Consider the following 22,454-nt stretch of genomic DNA (forward strand, 5'->3'; position numbering starts at 1 on the left):
GATTCCAAACTCTTTTTTTCCCCTGCTCTAGGAAAAACTAGTGATGTAACTAGGAGTCTGAAAAAAGGCATAGCTATGGTCTAGCTCTCAGAAAATTTGACCTTTTTTAAAGTGGTAGGGTTAGGACAAGAGCTGGGAAAACATATAAGGTTGAATTCCTTACCTGACTTCAAGAGGTTGCAGTCTTTTGTCACTTAGTTGAGACTATATCACTGATTGATGATGAGGGACTACAATGACTTGAGTCATGGGATACCCAAATGCTGCCTGTCTGTGGGATGCATACAGCACGAATTTTAGCACCCTGTTTGACATCACACCACTCAATTCCTATAACATGCTCCTGTTCTACCTGGTCCAGGGTCAGTCACCTCCTGCCACAAGTTATCTCTGCCTCTTGCTGAGCAGAAAGACTTCCTAGGGGAAGGAGTTAATAGTGGAATTTCTTAACTCTAAGATGTCTATTTTTTATCCATGGTATGTCACAAAGTGAGGAAGCGGGCTGAAATTGGTTGTGTTTCTTGACACGCCTGCAGCATTAATATTTCTGAGGGCTCACAGATTCTCCATGTTTCCATAATGAAATGCCCTGGTTTCTAGGTGGAATCAGAAAGTGGATGGTTCTAAAAGCCTTCTCTTCATAAAATTAATCTTACGAGCATTTGGTGTGGCCACTCTGAACCTTACTCCATTCAGTCATCTAGCTATCTCTTAGCCTCTCTCTTATTTTCTGATAGGTAACAAATAGGGTTCCTGGAGAACAGCTGAATTAAATGGCCACCTTTGAAAAAGCCCAACACATGTTATTAGGCTGACCTTAAAGCTGGAATCTGTATGAATTTAGAAGGTGGTATATTTATTTAGAGATTTTTATAATCTGATTTGATTTTTAACAGTGGTTTTAACTCAAAAGGAAAAAAATTCACTTGATAAGTTGTCATTCAAAAAGAATGGTTTTTTTAATACAATAAGATAGAATGGGTGAGTTATAGCTTTAATTTCAGCACAGACAATTTGCTTGCTATAACACAGTAATGTTAATATTGCAACTAGAGTTATAATTTTGAAGAGGCATGAGTTATGCCCAATGAAAGATTTATTTTTGCTATATCAACTTTACACATTATCTTTTTTCTAAAAGCCTTAAATGCATATCTTCTGTCTTATTTCCAATTTCAGTTCTAGATTACTGGATCTCCTAAGTGAAATTTTGAAATATTCGGTAATGTAAACACTTTGACATTTGACAGCAAGAATTTCAGCTTATGGATAACTAAATTCTTACTATTCTATTTCCCCTTAGATTGTTATTCTAGCATGTTTTTCTGGAAATTTTTTAGAACGTTTGTTCTTTTCTGTTGTTTTTGTTTTGTATTTTTTTATTCCAGTAAGGAAGTTTAACAACCAAATGGTTTATTTTTTGGTACCAGCTGTATTCCTAATAATTTGAAAATATCTGTAGCCCACACCCACTGCTGGGTCAGACTGCAATTAAGAGCTTTATTCTCCCTCAAGTTTCTCAGTTCTGCTCCACTTGCTAATAATTCAGCTTCAGATCCCAAAAAAAAAGAGAGAGTATCATTGATCATTATAAATTTATATCATAACTATATCAGTGTAAAACTTCCCTTTTTGCTGTAAGCTATTTGTTAATTTCACAGCAAAAAGATAAATTTGTCTATGGTGTAAAGGCAATAAAGATCTGTAGTTAGTCTCAGAAGACTAATAAATCTGTTAAAGCAAATTTCAAATTCAACTGGGTATGGAAGCAATTAAAAGCATTAATTTGTATATGATCAGATTTGAGAGTGATAAATCAAAAAGTGGCAAATTTAGAGCATCTTTCTTGTTCCACTCATGATTCCATTTAGGGGTCTAATATCATAAATAATTTTTATGGGGATGTTTAGAATTTTTAAGGTAGAGATTTATTTTCAGGATTCACACAAATGCACTATAGTATTTGCTTTCAGATGATACATTTTAGGCTCATAGTGGGCACTAAATTGATATCACTCTTTTTCTTTTGCTGTTTACCTTATCATAATACACAAAAATAGGTTTTATTTTTTTATAGTTCATTTTTTATAAGCAGAAATTATAACTATTTGATGATCACCCAGAATTAATTTTTGATGAAAGAATTAATGGAAGTTACTTCCTTAAATCTACACAATTCACTTCATTCCTGTCAGTAAATTTCAGCATTAATATTTCTTCATACTTCAAGTTATGATTGATTTCCATGTGTTACTTTCTGTTATACTTGGCTTATTTCTCTTCCATTCTCATCAAACGTCACTTTATATTTCTTCTCCTATAACCCCTCCAATATCACTAAATTGTTTGTTTTATGTCTCCGTTTTTGTTTACTATACATCGATATTTATATCATTTCACTGCATCAACTGAGATGTCAGTATTTTTTATTAGATGGGAGTTAGACGATGAGACTAAGAACTGCATATCAAGTCACTTTTGGAAATTTCATTTGAAATAATTTATTACAGATTTTGAATGTATATGGGAATTGTCCATTACACTCTAACCAGTGTATGTTAAAGTGTATATACTTTGAAAATGATATATTTTCTTTCTAAGAAGTGGGTCTTGTGAAATTTTAGTGTAGTTAATATATTTTTATATTTTGTAAAGGTACTCTGTATTAGGGTTGTCAGAGAAACATAATCATATATATATATATTTTCCAGCAGGGTGTGTGTGTGTGTGTGTGTGTGTGTGTGTGTGTGTGTGTGTGTGTGTGTGTGTGAACGTGTGTAGTGTGGGGAGAGAGAGAGAAAAGGAGAAGAAGATAGATTTTAAGGAATGATCTCATAGGATTGTAGGGGCTGGCAAGTCTAAAATCTGTAGGGCATGCTGTCAGACTAGAAATTCCATAATCCACAGAGCAGGCCAGACATCAAAACTTCAAGCGGGGTTTTTATGTTTCAGTCTTGAGTCCAAAGTCTACTGATTTAAATATTAATTGCATCTAAAAGATATCTTCATAGCAACATCTGGACTGTTGTTTGGCCAAACTGGGCACCATAGGTACCCAAGCTAACACATAAAATTAATCATCACTCAATCCTTGTAATTATTTTTGATAATCTCTCTATGCATCTGTGGAGCACTGTAATTTTGAAACTTGTCACATCATTTATTTTTTCAAATTTTTGGTAAAATTCTGTATCTTGGTTAATATTTGTCTATGTTGACATTGTACCAATTCCAGAAGAAGACAGAGGCTATCCCACCAAAGCCTCAGAGATCCCTTTCAGGACACCCTGCATTGCTTTTCTCTTTTATAACCTTATGTCTCTGGAAAGCTTTCTGATTGACTTTTCCTAAATTTGTCTACAGTCAAGTCTCATCTACAGATTTGACCCCAGTATTAAGCTGGTAAAATTTTCATTTTATAGTCTCATACACTGAATAACTCAACAAAAATAAATATTAGCACTGAGTGTTTGATTAAACATTTCATCATAGACTCTCTAAATGTAAAAAATTTTGGTTTCAACAGCTAGAACTTTTGTTACAGTTCTCCTACCATGGAAACCAATGGGACATATCCTTGTGGAAAAGACTTAAGAATTTTTTAAGGTAAAAATTTTGTTATAATAGCATTCTCTATTAAATAAAAAATATGGTAACTGCCAATATGTGAGTCCTATCCATAATATACTGTTGTATTTACTTGAAACTTCTACATAAAATGTGATATGGCCATATACTTGGTTTATAATTTTTTTGAGGAATATAGTTCTTTTTTTACAAGAGACTTTTTTTTCCTATTTTTATTTTTAATTGTACATATTTATGGGGCACAATATAATATTTTAATACATGCATACATTGTGTAATGACCAATTATGATAATTGCATATCTATCATCATAAACATTATTTCTTTGTGATAAAAACATTGAGATTTCTAATCTTAAAACAAAAGTAATCTTAAAATAATTTAATATTATTAGTTATAATTAAGGCAAATATATTAAGTGTAATAAAACAAATGAAATACTAAATATAATTAAATATAATTAGGTATAATTGAGGAATATAATCTTAACAAATATTATTCTGATATAAAAATTTCAACACTAGTATTTTTTGTGATATATTTATTATTATTTTATTTTTACATTGTAAGATATTGTTGTGGAGCTGCTGGGGGAAGGGGAAGAGGAGAGAGGAGAGGGGGATAAGGTAAGAGGAGGAGGATGCAGGGAGGAGGCATGGTCGAGGTCCACGGCACCTCCCCCATCCTGTCAGGGGAGCCCATAGGGCTTATGGCAGCAGCTCAGTCATGTCTGAGCTGGATGCAGACTTTGGGAGTGCGTGGCTGAGGCCCTTGGCCCCCAACTGCCTCGGCCCCCCCCTGCCTCGGCTCCCCACTGCCTCAGCTCAGGAGACCAGGGTGCTTCCAGGGGTGGCCTGGTGGTCATCTCCGGGCTGGATGCAGACATCAGGGGGGTGTGGTTTAGGCCCTCAGCCCCCAACTGCCCCTGCACGGGAGCTCAGGGAGCTTTTGGCAGAGGCTCGGTGGTCACCACTGGGATGGATGCAGGTATCAGGGATGTGTGTGGCTGAGAATCTCATCACCACACCACTCTGGCTCAGGAGCCCAGGGGAATTCTGGTCCTTCTGGGTTTTATAGGTGTTCTTTAGTGGTGGTAGACCTTTATTGTTTAATAACAGAACTTTGTGTCTGATCTGTGTTTTTTGTTTGTTTGTTTGTTTGTTTTTTCTTTCAGTTTTGTGTTGGATTATTCGTAATTCCTACCACTTAAACTCTGCAATGGAACTAATTTGTTGTCCTTTGGTTACTTTTAAAATGGGGGAACATCCTGTGGGAACCAGCTCTTGAGCTCTGTGTTTGAGCCAAATTGGCTTTGCTGCTGATTCCCGGGGTAAGTCTTTTTGTGGAGCTCAGGTTTTAATTGTTGACCTCATAAGCACTTCCAGGTCTTGTGAGGTCTGGTACACCTGGCTTGTGTGGGAACTCTGGTCTGGACCTGAGTCTTTTCAGCAGACTTCACCCACTGCAGTTCTATATTCCTGACCAGTCTCCACTGAGTGGGCCTGTGTTGATTGGAGGGCAGATCAGCTGTCCATGCTGTGCCCCAGTGTTCCCTTGATGGGTCAGTCTCCCTCACTCCCTGCACTCCAAATACTTCCCACGTGGCAGACCATGCACCAGTCCCTTGTGATGACTCACCAGCCTCTGAGTGTCTCCTTTTTTCAGCTGTCCGTGGCTCCTCTCTTCTATGTGGGTCTACGGGAACCATGTTTGTGGTATTGTTGGTCTGTGAGTCACCAAGGCCCTCTTCTCCCCTATATCCTCCAAGCAACTTCATACAAAGGGCACAGCAGTTATTTTTGCCAGCTCTTGCTCCATGTGCTCACCAGAGCCAGACCTGAAGTGGTTGGGGGCTGAAACGATTGGAGTGTTCCCTTCTTTCTCTCATCATGTCTTCTCCTGCCTTCATGAACTCCATAGGTCTCTCCTCCTCTTCTCCTGAGCTCAAGCAGCCCCAGTTTGTCAGTCGTTGCTTTTTAATAGTTGTAAATTGGTTGATTGTGGGAGAGAGTGACGTGGGGTACCGTCTATTCTGCTATCTTGATCAGAAGTCATCTCAACACTATTTTGTAAGGAAAAAATCAACATGTGTTATCTACCAAACCTATATTTCAGTATAATACAGAAACACAGTTGTGTTTTTATTTACATATTCAAATGTATAGGTTATGTAGAATGCATGTGTTAATAACTAATAATTTTCTAATAAGTATATTTTAGAAAGTATACTCAATAATATACTGTGTGAAAACAAATCTGTCATTTTCTATATAAATCTTCTTTTAGGGTTTTTAAAATTTCTTGACAGACAATAATAATTTATATTGTTTATTGCTAAGATTTTATTAGAAAAGATGTTAATAAATTTTAATTTACCGTATTACAAAATTAGGGATATCATCAAGTTTATAATATTGATATCAGTTGTAGTAGATCAAATTTTAAAATGACTTCCCAACATTCCAGGGCCCTTTATATACACATCTCCTCTTAATTTTTCAAATGCTAATCTTGGTACAGTTTTAATGGAATTTTGCAGATATAATTAAGATATCAAATCTGATCTTAAAATAGAGAAATTATCTGAATTGGCCTGAAGTAACAACATTAGATCTTTAAACAGGTTCCAGAGGTCAGAGACAGATGTCAGAATTTCAAAGTGTTAAAGGGACTCAATAAGAGAAAAAAATATCTTTCTAGCTTTGAAAATGGGAGGGGCAGCATAAAAAGAACGCTGGAAGCAGCTAGAAGCTGGTAGCAGCCACTGTCCCTTAGCACAGAAACTAGGACCTCAGTTCTACACTGCAGCAAACTGAATTTGGCCAACCACCTACATAAGCTTGGAATTAAATTCTTCACCAGAGTCTCCAAAAAGAATGTAGCCTAGCTGACACTTTGATTTCAACATTATGAGATATAGAACACAGAATCTGACTGTGCTGTACTGGAATGCTCATCCATGGAGATTGTGATGTAATAGAGTGGTTTTAATTGCCAATTAATTTGCAATTTCCATTGCACAGAAATGAGAAATAAGTAATACCTGGAAGTGGATAATTTTGTTAGAAGTAGCCAAAATGGTGTAGGAAAGGTTTTGGAATGGGACAATGATAGAAGCTAAAAGATTTTTAATAAGAATTTTGAAGAATATGATAATAAAACCCTAGATTGCCTTGAACAAACTGTTCAACAAACTACAGGAGAACAAAAAATCCAGGAAAGACCTACACGTTTCCTGGGAAAATTATATCAGTGGAAACACTGGTAACCTGGATTGAAGAAGACAGTTAGAATACAAAACAAAAGGGAGCTGTTGGGACACCAAATTTTACTAGCATGAAGCAGCCTCATGAAACTACTCAGCTTCAGATGAACATTAACTTTTATGAAAAAGGAAGAATGACTCAGAAGGAGGAAACAGCCTAGAGAGCTAAAAATAGGGATTGTAATGAACATCATGAATTAACTGCAGTACATAAATATACTCATGTAGATATGAGAATGAAGTTTTGCTTTATTATGTCCCCTCTGAGTGTGAATTTCAGTAAATGCTATAATCCTCATGAAACTTGCTTTCTTTATCTGTGAATGGAGAAAATTTGTATGCTGGTAAGGGTTAAATAAAATAGGATGAACACACACACACACACACACACACACACACACATATATTTAGGGACATTTATAAAAATATATTTTGAAATCTGAAAAAATAAAAAAAGAGTTTAATAGCATACTTTTATCCAAAGTATATTCATATTAATTTCTTTCTCTTTTTGTTTCCTCTTAATTCAATGGGATGCTTGTTCATAAAATTTCCCTAAACCATACTGATTGATGCAAAAATATAAACAGTGAAATTTGCAAAAATAAAAATAAAATAAAAATAATAATAATAAATAAATAAATAAAAGCAAACAGTTGTTTACATCATTTGAGTTATTTTCTGAACTATATATTTTAGTAACAAAATCTCTTATTTTAGCCATGGTATTACAAGCAGTTTATCAAAAATCTGATTGGAACCGTAAGTTAACATTTTTGCTGTGCTCATAAGTGAAAGACAATATATGATTACATATCTTCTAAAAATGTATTACTTCCCATAAATATTCATGTTATTCAGATTCTAAAATTATTATATATGTAAAATATGATTTATATACAATGTCTGAATACACAAATTATATATTTTCAACGTATATAGATGAAATTTCAACATTTACATCTTAGTTATTGCTTTAAATCCAAGTCCCTTTATTATGCTAAATTATTATTCTAGTTGAAAAAATATTTCATGTAAAGAATAAACATTCAGGAAATTGATATATAATATATGTAATTATTTGATGTTGGAGACAATTAAGATAGAAGTTTGCTGATGTCATCAACAACCACTATATAGAAAGAAAAATTTATTTATTTGTGTAGTCATTCAATTTATATTTTCTTAGAATTTAAATTTATCATGGGCTAGAGATGCATGTGGGTAATGAGAACTTTAATCTCCTTCAAGGGAGAGGTTATGCTGTCTATCTTTGTTCCTGCTACATTATCCTTAAAATTTGATAAAAAATTACACCAAAGATTAAAGGAATTATGAGTGGATATATAAATAAGAAATTAAATAAATTGAGTTAGTGAGAAAGACATAGAAATACATAATTACAAATCCATTTCATGACAAATACACTGCTGTGTATGTGTAACCTAAAATAGTACTTGAGTAGGAGAAAGGTTTAATTCAGAGACATACTTAAGACAAAGGTGATAGGTGAAGCATTTAAGAATGAGTAGAACAGTAAAGAGGGTACATGGTTCTTCCAGCAAAATTAACAGCCGATGCAAATTCAGGGACTACTAAACAGTAAAGTACGATAACTCAAGTAGACCAGTGTGGATGAAAAGTGAGATTTAAGTGGTAGGAAAATGCAAAATGAAAAAGAAAAAATCATAGATGTCACATAGGAAATTGAACTTAAGTTTTAGATTCTGGAGAATTAACGTATTGATAAAGAGTATAAAATAGAATTGTTACATGCTCAATTTTTTTTTTTTTTTAATATCATCTTGTTGATAGAATGCCTGTAAGAGGAGTGACACTGTAGTCATGGAAAAATAGAAGAAATCTGTCACAGATATTTAAGCTGCTAGGGACCTGGACTAGTGTGATGGAGAGAATGCTGTGGATTCCTGAGAAAGCTAATAATTGAAAGAAAAGAATAATGAAATGGATTGAAAATTGATTAAAGTTTCAAATGTGTTTGCAATGGTGCAACAATATAAATATACTTAATAAAACTGATTTGTAAAGTTAAAAATAGTTAATAGTGTAAATTTTATGTTATACCTATTTTACCACAATTTAAAAAAATACTTGCATAGGGTAACTTTTCAATGAGGCTACTTATTAATATAAAATTAAGAGGAGAAACATGCACTGTATAAATGAATCACTTCCACTTTAACTGATAGGAGGGCTTTGGTGTGATGCAGGGAAAGAAAATTAAGTACCAGGGTTCACGATTTAAATGCTAGATAACTTGGGCACACCTGAGTGGAAATGTTTAAAATTTCCAAGAAGCTATAAAAATATCAGGAAGTATATGAGGCCAGAGGTTTTGTTGTTGTTGTTGTTGCTGTTGTCGTTTGTTTGTTTGTTTTTATGCTGTAATGGAGAACATAATATTTTTGGAAGAAGTGGGAGGATCAGTGATCAGCAAAATATATTTACCTTACAAATGCTTCTTTTATTTTGAAATGAATTGACAGAATTTTTATCTTTCTCAATATATTCTGTAAGATGATGCTTTATTTATCAGAGCTTATTTTTTGAATAAATCAATGTTGTACTAAAATTTCTGAAAGACTGTTCTAGCTGAAAATAGCCCTATAGAAAGCAACCAGCCAGGTTGTGTCATTATGAGTTACAGCCACACATCTACACTACTGCTGTATCCCTACAATCACTGCAATGAATTACAGTAATACATTCAATCTTGATAAATGATCTATTCAGCTTCCGCTTAAATTAAACTGACTGCAATCCAGATGAGTGCAGCCACATATTAACGCTGGGTCCACCATTTCTTGTCTCTATCCGGGTGAATTATGGAATGGTAGTGCTAGCTTTATACATTGATTAACATTGCTGCTACAGCTTTTTCACAGATCAATGTTCAAGTGGAATGAAAAGTAGGCTCAAACATTCTGCTGCCACATTTAATGCTGTCATCATAAAAATAAATGTGTAGTGTTTAAAATCAAATCTTATAAATAACTTAGGCATAGTCATGCTGCAAAATATTAATCTCTAATTTCTTTCACAATTACTATATGAAGATAATATTCACAAATATCAGTACAGACAGATACATAAAGAGTAATGGCTATCTTTTTTCTTAACAAGCATTGCCTGTTTCTTGAGGGTCTAAGAAATACCCTCAAGCTGAATGTTTCAGCACATTCTACAATATGCCTTTTCAAGACTCTGTCCATTTTATTTAATCTAATTTATTGTTGGAGTGCACAAAACACACCAACATGTATATATTTCTTGGTCAATGGTGTCATTTTGATGAAATAATGTAATATTTTTCAGAAAATGAGATGCATTTACTCTATAATCTATTCATTTTGTCCTTGGCTTGCAGGAAGCTTAGATTTGAATAAAGTGCTTAAACATTTAACCACAGAAGCATAGATTAATTGTATAATCATTTTCCACTGCTGCCTATTTTGATTGTGCAACTTTAAATATCCACTTAGAAGTCACCTCAAATTCATTACAGAATATGTGAACATAAAGACGTTATAATTACATGAACTATAAAGATATAGTTATATACTTATTTTGTTTGTAAGAAATGCATGATTTCTACACAGGAAAAAAGTACTTATGTTTAAATTCTGTTAGTATAATGGTAAAATAGTAGCATACCTTAACACTGAAAATTGCTATTCTACAATGTATATCTTACAATATATTGCATTTATCCCAAATTATTTTTCTAAGAGCTTTCAAAATATATGTAGACTAATGTTAAGTACCAAGAAAAGAACAGGAAGCACCTAAAAAATAAAGACCTCCAGTATAAATTCGGTTCAGAACTTTGTACATAGTGACTTTCTACTTCACTCCTGTTAAGTCAAATGAAGCAATGCCCTTTACTCACCATGGCCCAATTACTGATTTTTAATTAATTAGAAAATCATTCGACTCTGTACTTGGGGTATAATAGTAGCAAGAGGTAGTCATATTTGGTCCCTTGTGGAGAAAGGAGCCTAAATTTCCCATCCCTCTACACAAATGTTCTTGTCATTTTTATATGTGCATGTAATTAACAAGCAGGTAATATTTGCATAACATATTAAAAGTTTAAATATGTTTATTTTGCCTGACTTGAAACAGAAAATTTGACCCGATAATGAAAATTTGGAATAATGTTATAATGATGGAAATATAATTTTATTAGAGCAACAATTAAGATTTATGGTTACAAAAGTCTATGAAATTGCAACTCACCTCTTTTCTCTGATTTGCTGTCTTTTTCTGTTTTTTGTTTGTATTTATTGCCACTAATGTCACGGCAATGCTTCTAATTCATTTATCAGAAAAGTAGGCTGGTGTAGTAGATTGAATTATGTCCCCCCAAAACTCACTGAAGCTTGAATTGTGTCCCCCAAGTTTTATGTATTAGAAACTGGGCCCCATTGTGTCTGTTAAGAAGGTGGGAAATACTATTATAGTAATTGAAAGGTGGAGCCTTGAAGAGGTGATTAGATTGTAGGAACATGACATAGGGAATGGATTAAAAACGGTGGTCAGGGGTGTGGTTCACAGACAAAGAAACAGAAATCTCCCACGTTCTCACTCATAACTGACTGCTAGGAAGGAAGGATGGGAGGGCGGGAGGAAGGAAGGAAGGATGGACGGACGAACCACAACAATATATTGAACTTCCAGGAGAGAACAAAGGAAACCGAGGATACTAGAGATGGGGGGAAAGGAGAGAGGTGGGTAGGAAAGTCATAGGTCAGGAAAAGTGTACAAAAAATATCACTATTTGTAAGAATGAAAATGCTAATAATAAATACAAACATTTAAGTAAAAAAATGAAAAACAAAAAAAAAAAGAAGAGCATGTGAGAGATTAGTCTCTGCTCTCTCTGCTCCAGATTTTCTGCCATTTGAGACCCTGAATTGCTGTAAAGCCACCATCAAAGAAGACTCACCAGATGCGTTCCCTGGACTTTGGACTTCCTAGCCTCTGGAACTGTAAGCAATACATTTTGTTTTCTTTATAAATCGCCCAGTTCCAGGTATTTTGTTATAAGCAATGGAAATGGACTAATACAGCTGAGATGTGGGATTTTAATACATTTTCTATGAAAACTTTAAAGTTTTACTATTCTTACTTTATCTTTTCACACAAACATTCATTAAAGCATGATGTTTTCAAAGTTTTTGTATATCTGCTCTTGATATACCTCTATTTTGTTTAGGCGAATTAGCAGACAAAATAACTTTTATGAAATCTGAAAATCATATTTAAATTGTAGGAATTAGGTAAGAAAAAGCCAACATAACCTGAAGCAATTAAATAAAGGTCATGAATGACTTAGTCAGTCTCACTATGAACAATATTTATTATTCAGAATAATATTCCTGATTATAAACTGGCACCAGTACAAACTAATTCAATTGTGTGGGACCTCTTCATATGCCACAATAAAGCACTTTTCTATCTCGTAATTGTAAAATGTTCCAAATCTCTGCCTACTCTCCACTGACTTTCACTGTTGTCACCTGTTTCAATCAGAATGAATTTTACTACAAATAAAAAAAAAATTACAAATGACAGTTACTTAAAACACTACAGTAATTTTGGAACTAGGCAGCTGCTGCATTGGTTGTATAGTCTGACAATGTGTCTTATAATTTTCCTGATGTTTCTTATCTCAATTTCATAAAATGGCTGAGTCAATGGCAGCCATCTGTCAGTGTTCCACAAGGAAAAGAGAAAAGAGATACGTTATTTTTTTTTAGTGAAGATTGTCCTCTTTATTTGTGAAGAGAAGCTTCCATGAGAAGTCCACCTCCATTTTACCGATTGCAGCAGTATCACAATAACCTCTTTGAGTTTTTAGATTCCCAGAAGTAAAAGACAAAGGAGAAGTTGATTGGGAATTAATGTTGACTGGTTGTGTCTTTAGTTTATAATGATTCTTCACACTTTGTCTACCCAAGGACCTACCCATAACATTTTGCTTTCCCCCGCAAAAAAATCTAGACCATTCTCACCTCCTCAAATTATTCTCTCATTTCCTTGGCTTAGAAATTTGAGAGAAAATATTGAGTTATTTTCTTTATTTCAACATATAGTTATAAAAAATAATGTTGGATCGATTCTAATTACTTGAAAGTTTTCAAATAGATTTGCTCCTCTTCATTTAAATCATCCCTATTAGTTCAGATTCATAAATCTATTCTGTATTGTAACAGTCATGTACAGGTTTTCCTACTTTAGGCTTTATAATCTAAAACACAATTTTAATCGTTGATCAAAAGGCATGGAATTAATCTTGATTTGATTCAGCACAAGTTTAGAAAATCCTTAGACTGGCAAAGATGTACTTTCTTGAATTTTCCCACCTATTATTCTTTATTTTTCCCTCAATTTAACTATTAAATTATTACTGGTTGTACTTGTAAGAAATGCTGTGGTTAGTACTATATGGTTATGCTACTGGTCAACTTGTCAAAAATGCTGTGCTTCTTCTGTTTGTTGTTCCTTTATGTCAGAGATTACTACTTCATATTAAAATCCGAAAATCTTTTCATATTTTAAAAACTATATATAACTTCTTAAAACACAAAAGCAAACAAAAATTTCTTTCTCACCTATACTTCTATCCTTGTACCAAATAAATTTTTTTTTCTATACTTCATCCTGTTCCTAACATGTCCTTTGACTATGCTTACAAACACTCCTATATTACAAGCTTTTCCAATTCATGCTATTGAAATTACTGTAACTTACCTAGGCTTACTGGTTTATAACTTTGGAGTTTTGTGGTTTTTTACTGTAATATTTTGTACATGTGTCATATCAAGTTCATGCTTGATCATATGGCTTTTTTCTGTCTCTTGAATTCTTTGCGTTCCTACACCCAACATCTTTTCATAGCTTTTAATAATAATATCTACCTGTATGTTTCAATGTTCTTTTTATTAAAAAATCTTTTTGTTGTTGTTGTTGTTGTTCAATGAAGATTATACTAGTTTTTTTCCAATTTTTCTTCTTCTGTTCTAGGATCTAGTCTAGTATACTACATTGTATTTAGTCATTATGTCTCCTTTCTGCTGTGGCTTGTGACAGTTTTCCAATGTCTTTCATGACCTTTAAAGTAGTTTTGAGGAGTACCTGTCAGGTATGTTGTAGGATATCTCTATATTTGAGTTTGGCTGATATTTTCTGCACAATTAGACTGAGGTGTGGGATTTTGGAAATAATACCACAGAACTTAAGTGCTTTTCTCTTTATATCAATTCAAGGTATACAATTGTTAACCTTGATTCCCTGGCCAAGGCAGTGTCTGCCAGGTTTCTCTAGTGTAGAGATACTTCATTTTCCATTCCATACACTACTCTTTGGAACCTATTCAGTAAGTTCAGTCTACACTCAAGAGAGTGGACTCCTAAAATGGTAGTATCTTTGCAAAGGATAAAGTAGTTGTCATTTTCTCTAAAGAAGATTTGTGCCTTCTCCAGCATTTATAAATTATTCAATATTTTATTTATCAGTACAGACTCAAGGAAATTTTTTTATTATTTGGCTTATAATCTAATAGTAAGATATTAATTTGTTTTTTTAAATTGTTCCAGCTTTTCCCACTGGGAAGTCTTTAAGTTTGGCCCCTGGTTTTTGTTTTTGTTTTGTTTTTGTTGTTGTTTGTTTGTTTGTTTTAGATGCCCCTGCTCTTTTATATTTTGAGCACCTACTTTCTGTCCTTCTAAGATGCTCCAAGCTTATCTTGTATTTTTCTGGCTCCAGCTTCAGGGTAAGCCAGGAATCAACAATGGTCAAAGAATGGTATTTTTATCAGAAAATGGTATTTGAAACACAAGATCTGGGCACAGGATGTAATTGCTACTGGTGTGTAACTGTTTCTAGGTCCTCTCAGAAGACAATGTTAGAGATACATGTATATAAATATATACACATATATTTAAACATGAGTTCATAGTGATGTCTTCAACTCTAATCCAGTACCTCATGGTTTATTTTTGATTGTTTTTTGTTCTATTTTTTTGCTCCAACAATTTCTGTTACAGTATTTTCTTTTTATGGACTTTATTTAATAGTGCTTAATTCATAATGCAAACATGCATTTTCTTCCATAGAACTTTTATTTTCACTATATATCTTTCCACGAAGATCTACCAATCCTTCCCTCTAAACCAAATTATGCAAGTCAAATTATTTAATGAACATTTTATTTATTTATTTATTTTTTAAAGATGACCGGTAGGGGGATCTTAACCCTTGTCTTAGTGTTGTCAGCACCACAGTCAGCCAGTGAGCGAACCGGCCATCCCTATATAGGATCCTAACCCGTGGCCTTGGTGTTATCAGCACCACACTCTCCCGAGTGAGCCATAGGCTGTCCCTTTTAATGAACATTTTAAAATATAAATACATCCTGAAGCATTAATTTTTTCAAAGTTTCACAATCATATTTTACTGTAGGAATTATAAACATTTGCTGAGGGTACATTGTAATACTATTCTTGGGATCATATAATGTTACAGACAATATCATGAGTACTTTTCAGTTTGGATGAATAACATGTTCGAACCGGGAAAATATCCATAAGATACTGAGTCCACCCAGCAGAGTAAGCCACGTCATAACGGTGTTCTAGCAAATTGATTCTTTAAAATGTCTCTATCTGCTAATTTTTCAAACTACATAAGCCATAATATTTAATTTCAGATGTATTTTTAAAAAGATTAGAAGAAAAAATACACAGATTTAACAAATGCTCACACTGTCTTTATGACAACAATATGTGCATCAATGCGCTTGTTTTTTAAAACCTTTAAACAGTGGATAGCTAAAGGTTTCTCCCATCTAAATGGTACACGGGAACATACTGGCATGAAGTGCAGTTAGATCTGGACGAAGGGAAAATAGCAAAATTAGCCTTTTTTTTTTGTTGTAAAAAAAAAAAGAAAAAAGAAAACATACTTGAGTGTGTCAGTGATTACTAACTCACTTAAAAATGATTATTTCCATGTAATCATAATTATGTATTTTATGTTTTTGTGAAAAACCTTTTACAAATTGAATTCAAAAAAACTTAAAACAAATATTTTGTTCTATTTAGTACTTTATTATGTGACAATTTTAGTTTAAAACTGGATTTAATAAAATTTTTGCAAGTATTAACATTTTTACACTTTATTTAAGATAGACTTTAAAATTATAAAGTTTACTTTTATACTGTAGATTTCACTACATGCAAGAGAAAAAGAAGAGAATTTCTAGTGATTTATTATAAGTATTTAATTAAAGTACAGTGACATATATTGATAATTATCCTTGTCACTTAGAAAAATGTTTATATAACACTGACATATAAGTGTTTTTTTAAAAAATGAAAAGATATTATCACATATTATAATGTTATTAATTATACTTATTAAAATACATTAAGAATAATTTTAACTGAGCAACAACATAATCTTATTGTATGAATGTCACAATTTTTCTATACATACTGCTTATTCAAAATGAATTTAGGTTGCATAATGTAAGTGTTAATCTACTAAAGATATATCAATGAGACTAGAAAATTCATTTCTTGTATAGAATAAGAAAATAGAGGAGAAGAGGTAGGTAAGCTGATAAAAGAAAAGGCTAAAATATAGATGTTTAACAGGCTAATTTAAGGATTTTTTCTTTTTTTTAGTTTTCTAGCAGACCGTTTATGCATTTGACTCTGCTGTTTATTATTTGTTTAGAGCCTAGAGATACTTAAGTTACAAATTAACATATAAATTTCTTACTTCCAAAAAAAAGATAAGCCAAAGTCAGTTGTCCTGTTGGTTTTACTCGCTTTTAGGAGATTAGGAGACTGACAAGATTTGTATCTAAGTTAGAAATGCTATTCAAACATGCTTTTAAAAAAAAAAAAAAAAGGACATTTTCTGATGAACAATATAATACCTCCCAATGTTCTGTTGGAACCAATTTGCCATGTTGCAATTTTTATTCTTAATAAATTAAATAAAATCTTTCACAAGTGTTTATTAATTTTGCGTGTGTGTTTGAGAATCTTAAGAAAAATCTTCCAAATGCACAATTTTCTAATTTCTAACTTCTCAATCAACATAAAATATAAAAGACCAATAAAGACTGAAATGTTCTATTGTCTAGACATGGGTTTATGGTATGAGAACCAAATAAAAGACTTTTATTTTTGTAAAAAAAAAAAGAAAGAAAGAAAGAAAAAGAAAAAAAAAAGAAAAGAAACACTTCAGGAACGGCAGCACAAGGAATCATACAAATGTGCACCACTATAAGTGAGGAGAATACTGGTGAAAATTTTAAAAATCAACTTTTTCTCATTTCTGGAAATGAACAAAAGCAACAATTGAGGAGTGTTTATTCAAGAAAAAAATGCTTAATCTCTGTAAGAACAGTGAGCTTTTGACGTTCGTACTCATCTGATTACCATCTTCTCCTCAAATCCAGAATAATCTTAAAAACCAACAGCTTCCCAGTTACAGTAGCTGTGAAATCAAGCAGGCTTGAAATCACTGCAATGGCAGGAATGAGTTTGAACCTCTCCCAAAGCTTCCTTCACGTAGAATTGTCATGAGTCGTCTTGTCTGGCAACTCGAGAAACCTCCATTCTCAGAGTCTGTCTTTATCTGAACTGACTTGGAGCTTTTATGTGAAAAGAACTCTATTGGTAAGGCTTCTGTGGGGGGAAAAACAAAACAAACAAACAAAAAAAAAACCCCACCAGCAATTGTTTAACAATGCAGTTGTCTGAGGCAGCAACACCATTGGGGATAACAAAAAACGACTAAATAAAAATGAAAAGGAAAAACTGGGGAATAGATGTCCATACTGGACATCTATTGAAAATACATCTATTGAAAAGCTCCAACAAATTCCTGATAATGTAGAAGGCATCATACATGCAGGATTGCGTTTTTGATGACTAATTCTGTGTTTGCAGTAACTTTATAGAACATGACTACCACAGTGAAAATTTACTGTATAATATATATGATAGCATTTAATATACATTAATCAGGTATTGAAACAGAATAATGTGGTGATCTATTTAAACAGGCTTTTCAAGCAAGAACTCTTTGAGATTAAGGCATTTAAAATAAAGCCTATATTCTGAACAGCCAGCCGAGTCAAAAGCGAAAGGAAGAATGGTCATAGAAGAGGGAACTGCTTGCAGAGTTCTAAGGTGGGAAATAGTAGAGTGTTTGATTGTTGCATGGAAGATTTGGGTGGCTGAACAACAGTCAATCAAGAATAAAGTATAACTGGAGTGAGGTGGTATCTCAGTGTGGTTTTAATAGACATTTCCCTGATAACTAGTGATGTTGAGCATTTTTTCATGTACCTGTTGGCCATGTGTATGTTTTCCTTTGAAAAATGTTTATTCAGCTCCTTCACCCATTTTTTAATTGGGTTATTTGTTTTTCTACTGTGCAATTGCTTGAGTTCCTTGTATATTATGAAATTAATTCCTTGTCGGATGCATAGTTAGCAAAAATTTTCTCCGACTCTGTAGGTTGTCATTTCACTCTGGTGATTGTTTCCATTGTTGTGCAGAAGCTTTTTAGTTTGATATAGTCCCATTTGTGTATTATTTCTTTTGCTGCTTGTGCTTTTGGGCTCATGTTCATAAAGTCTGTGCCCAAACCTAGTTCCTGAAATTTTTCACCTGTATTTTCCATTAGTAATTTTAAGTTTTATCTCTTATACTTAAGTCTTTAATCCAGTTTGAGTTGATTTTAGTATATGGTGAGAGGTCCATATTTAGTTTCGTTCTTCTGTTAGGCTGGGTATAATCAAAAAGATGGTGAATAACAAATGCTGGCAAGGGTGTGGAGAGAAGGGAACACTACTACACTGTTGGTGGGACTGTAGATTAGTACAACCATTACGGAAAACAGTACAGAGGTTTCTCAAACAACTACATATAAATCTCCCATATGATCCAGCAATCCCATTTCTGGGTATATACCCAGAGGAATGGAAATCATCATGTCAAAAGGAAACCTGCATTCCCATGTTCATTGCAACTCTGTTTATGATAGCCAAGACATGGAACCAGCCTAAATGTCCATCAATGGATGATTGGATAAGGAAACTGTGGTATATACACACATGGAATACTACTCTGCCATAAAAAAGAATGAATTTCTCCCATTTGCAGCAACATGGATGAGCCTGGAGAAATATGCTGAGTGAGATAAGCAAAGCACAGAGGGATAAATACCGCTTGTACTCACTCATAAGTAGAAGCTAAGAAAGAAAGAAGGAAGGAAAGAAAGACCACAGTGGTGCAGTGGACTTGCAGAGGGAGAGAACATACCTTGGGCTACAAAGTGGAGTGGGGGGGGGGTAGGAGGAGGAGGAGGGGAAGATGAGGGTAATTGGATGGGGGAAACTGAGTACAAACAAAATTTGTGGTAATGGGTATGTTGCCAGTATGAATCTGGCCTTCATATCTTGGGCACAAGGGGTGACAATCAGCTTTGTATCTCATGAATATTCATAACCAATAAAATAAACAAGTAATAAATAGAAAATATAAATAAATAAATAAATAAATAAAAATAAAGTATCATGACATAAGGTAGCAATTACAAACAGCATACTTTGGTAATCAATGTATTAAGTTCTTCAGTAAGTTGGAACATGTATCTTTGCATTATTTTATATCTCATACTTGTCTCATCAGTTTGAATAAAATTCTACCAACAATTTATAAAATTCCTTGTATGGAGCTGCTTAAAACATGGGTATCTTCTTGCTGATTCAGTATTTAAGCATGGCAACATCCTTAATGGCATAGCAGGGCTCAGGTATCTCTGAACTCCATCTCCCAAATACCATTATCACTGTAATCTGCCTCCCAGTGTTTATTTAATATTTTACATGGCATAACCAATATTAAACTAGCAAGGTGCAACTAAATTTCAAGGCACATTTAACTTCTCATCTGAGAAAATTATTTTGTAATGTTAAGTAATTATCATTCATTTTTCTTTCCCGAAATATTTTCCAAACACTTTTGTAATTTTCTGTCTTGCATGTTTAACTCTGAAAAAGCAACAGATATTTAAATAACACTTTACTAAGAATAACACTTATTTTGAAAACTCTAATTGTTGTATTAATTGAAGTTGTAAGCTATGTTTTCATTTTTTGGTTTGGTTTTAAAAATGTGTTTCCTTCCTTTCAGTGTTTTGCTACTCTATTGTACTGTGGCTATCACTTGGTGAAAGGGACAGTATCTCAGAGCTTCCTCCATATAATCTTATACATATCATGCTTGTGGCTTACTGAAAGATGATAAGGAATCTCACCAAAAATTGTTAAAATAAAAAAGCCTATAGCTATCAGAAAGGATCCATATTCATTAACCAGTATTGGTAATGCTAAAGTGATTCATTTAAAATATTTCATCTAGAAATGTATGCAGTGTAGATTTTGTCAGATATATAAACATATGAGTACTTTTTTTTTCTCAATTAATTTTTTTATTTGTTTACTTCTAGATGAAGAAGTCCAAGTATCCTAAAGTGGTGCATTCGTTTATCCATAAAGCATTTGATTACTGAGTCACCAGGGGACCTTGCCCGGAGCTTACTGTTCTCTTGTTTCTTAAATCTGGGGTGAAGGAAGAATAAGAATTTTAACTGTTGGAAGTCAGCAAACTTTCGATGAGCAATTGAACTGTGACATCCTTCTAGGAAGTTGATTCTCATTATTTCAGTTGATAATGAATCCAATTTTCTACCACATTTTTGCAAAATCATGTTTAAGTCAAATTTTGTTTTAACTATACAAAAATGCAAACATTTATATAGTTTGTACTATGTGTCAACCATCTTAATACTTCTGATTGTATTTAATTCTTCTAAGATAGGGATTATGGTTTGGTTATTTTTATAGCCCATTTCACTTTACAGAATGTCATTTATCAAGTAGGTGACTAACAAGTATGAGTTTTGTTAAAAAATAAATTTACTTGTCTACCTTTCAAATATTTTCTTTAAAATCAGAAAAAATAAATTGAAACTAATATTCTCTTATATAGATTTTTATATGAAAACTCATTATTCTTTAAATAAGCAAATAGGCAGTATAAATATATAATCAGTTTTATCTACTAAGAGGAATTTCTCAAGAAATGTAATTCTTTCATAAAATCAGAGCAACTTAGAGCTCTCCAGTAGATGATTGACTTGGGTTTTAACAGCATCTAAGGGACTCTTTGTGATGTGATTTTACCAAAATATCAGATACCCTTGGCTTAAAATAGTCAGGGAGTAAAAGCATAAGCAATAAATCTACTTAAATACCAAACATTTGATAATCACAACTATTATAAGTAAAAATAATGGGGGAATATTTTCATATGCAGTTTCTTAGCTTGGAAAATATTAAAATCTTAATTTTCTGACAACATTCAGAGTGGATTATTCTATTTTATGTTTATATTCTCATAATGAATTTTAAATAATTGGATTAATGAGATCTGTAAATATGTAGGTAATTGAGTTCTTAAAAAATGTGGATCACAATGGTAACATACATGCTTTCAGCAACATATCTTCATTGTATGCGTGTGTAAATTTTTTTGTAAGTTTGTATATATGTGTATAACTCCTCCCTCTTCACAAATAATATCTTTGGAGAATTTAATGATTCATTTCAAAATCTTCTTTTTTTATTATATGGTTAGAATATTTAATGATATGAGTGTGCTACAAAAAGTTTGTGAAAAAAATAGAATTGAAAGATAATACTAATTTTTCCACAAACTTTTTGAAGTACCTTATATAAACAATCTGCAAAGAGATAGAATCTATGAAACTATTCTATTAAATACTATAGAGTTCAAATTGGTTGCCTTGGGACTTACGAAGTTACCTGCCACTGGAAAGTTTAAATGAATGGCTGAAGGGAGCATGGTGGATATGATATAGAATAGAGTCAAGGAATAAACAGGCTATTAAAACATACTGACCTTTAAATCCTATCAAAGCAATAGCCCAATGTGATTTTCTATGTAATCCATGTTTTATGGAACCAATGAAGAGCCTGCTTCTACTTATATCTTCAGTGATCTTTCTCGATGGGATGGTTTTTATCTTAGGAATCTATGTTATAATTCATTAAATATTTATTTTGGGCAATGCTAATTTTTTGTAATTATTTCTGAATATTTGTTATGACCCTTTTATATCAGATGTTTAGTGATATACAAAAGCCATAATATTCTCTCTAAATCTTTATTCAAGGTTTTACACAAAGCATGCTTTCAACAATTAGTATTTGTTTAATAATATGTGCCCTTAATGAAATAATCTAGCAATAAGTAGATAAATGATGTCAAGCTACCCCAAAGCTAAATTATGACAATTGTATGAGTATTTTATATCACTTACATTTTGCTTCTATTTATTTATATGCCACCTTTTCAAATTTGAATTTTCTATGTTTTAATAACTCAATAAGGCACAGCAATGTAAGTGATATATCTAAATAAAAATGTACATGTTTTTCCCAAATATGCTTTTGAATTTATGGGTA

Source organism: Cynocephalus volans, chromosome 7 (assembly GCF_027409185.1).
Source record: "Cynocephalus volans isolate mCynVol1 chromosome 7, mCynVol1.pri, whole genome shotgun sequence".
Classification (NCBI taxonomy): domain Eukaryota; kingdom Metazoa; phylum Chordata; class Mammalia; order Dermoptera; family Cynocephalidae; genus Cynocephalus; species Cynocephalus volans.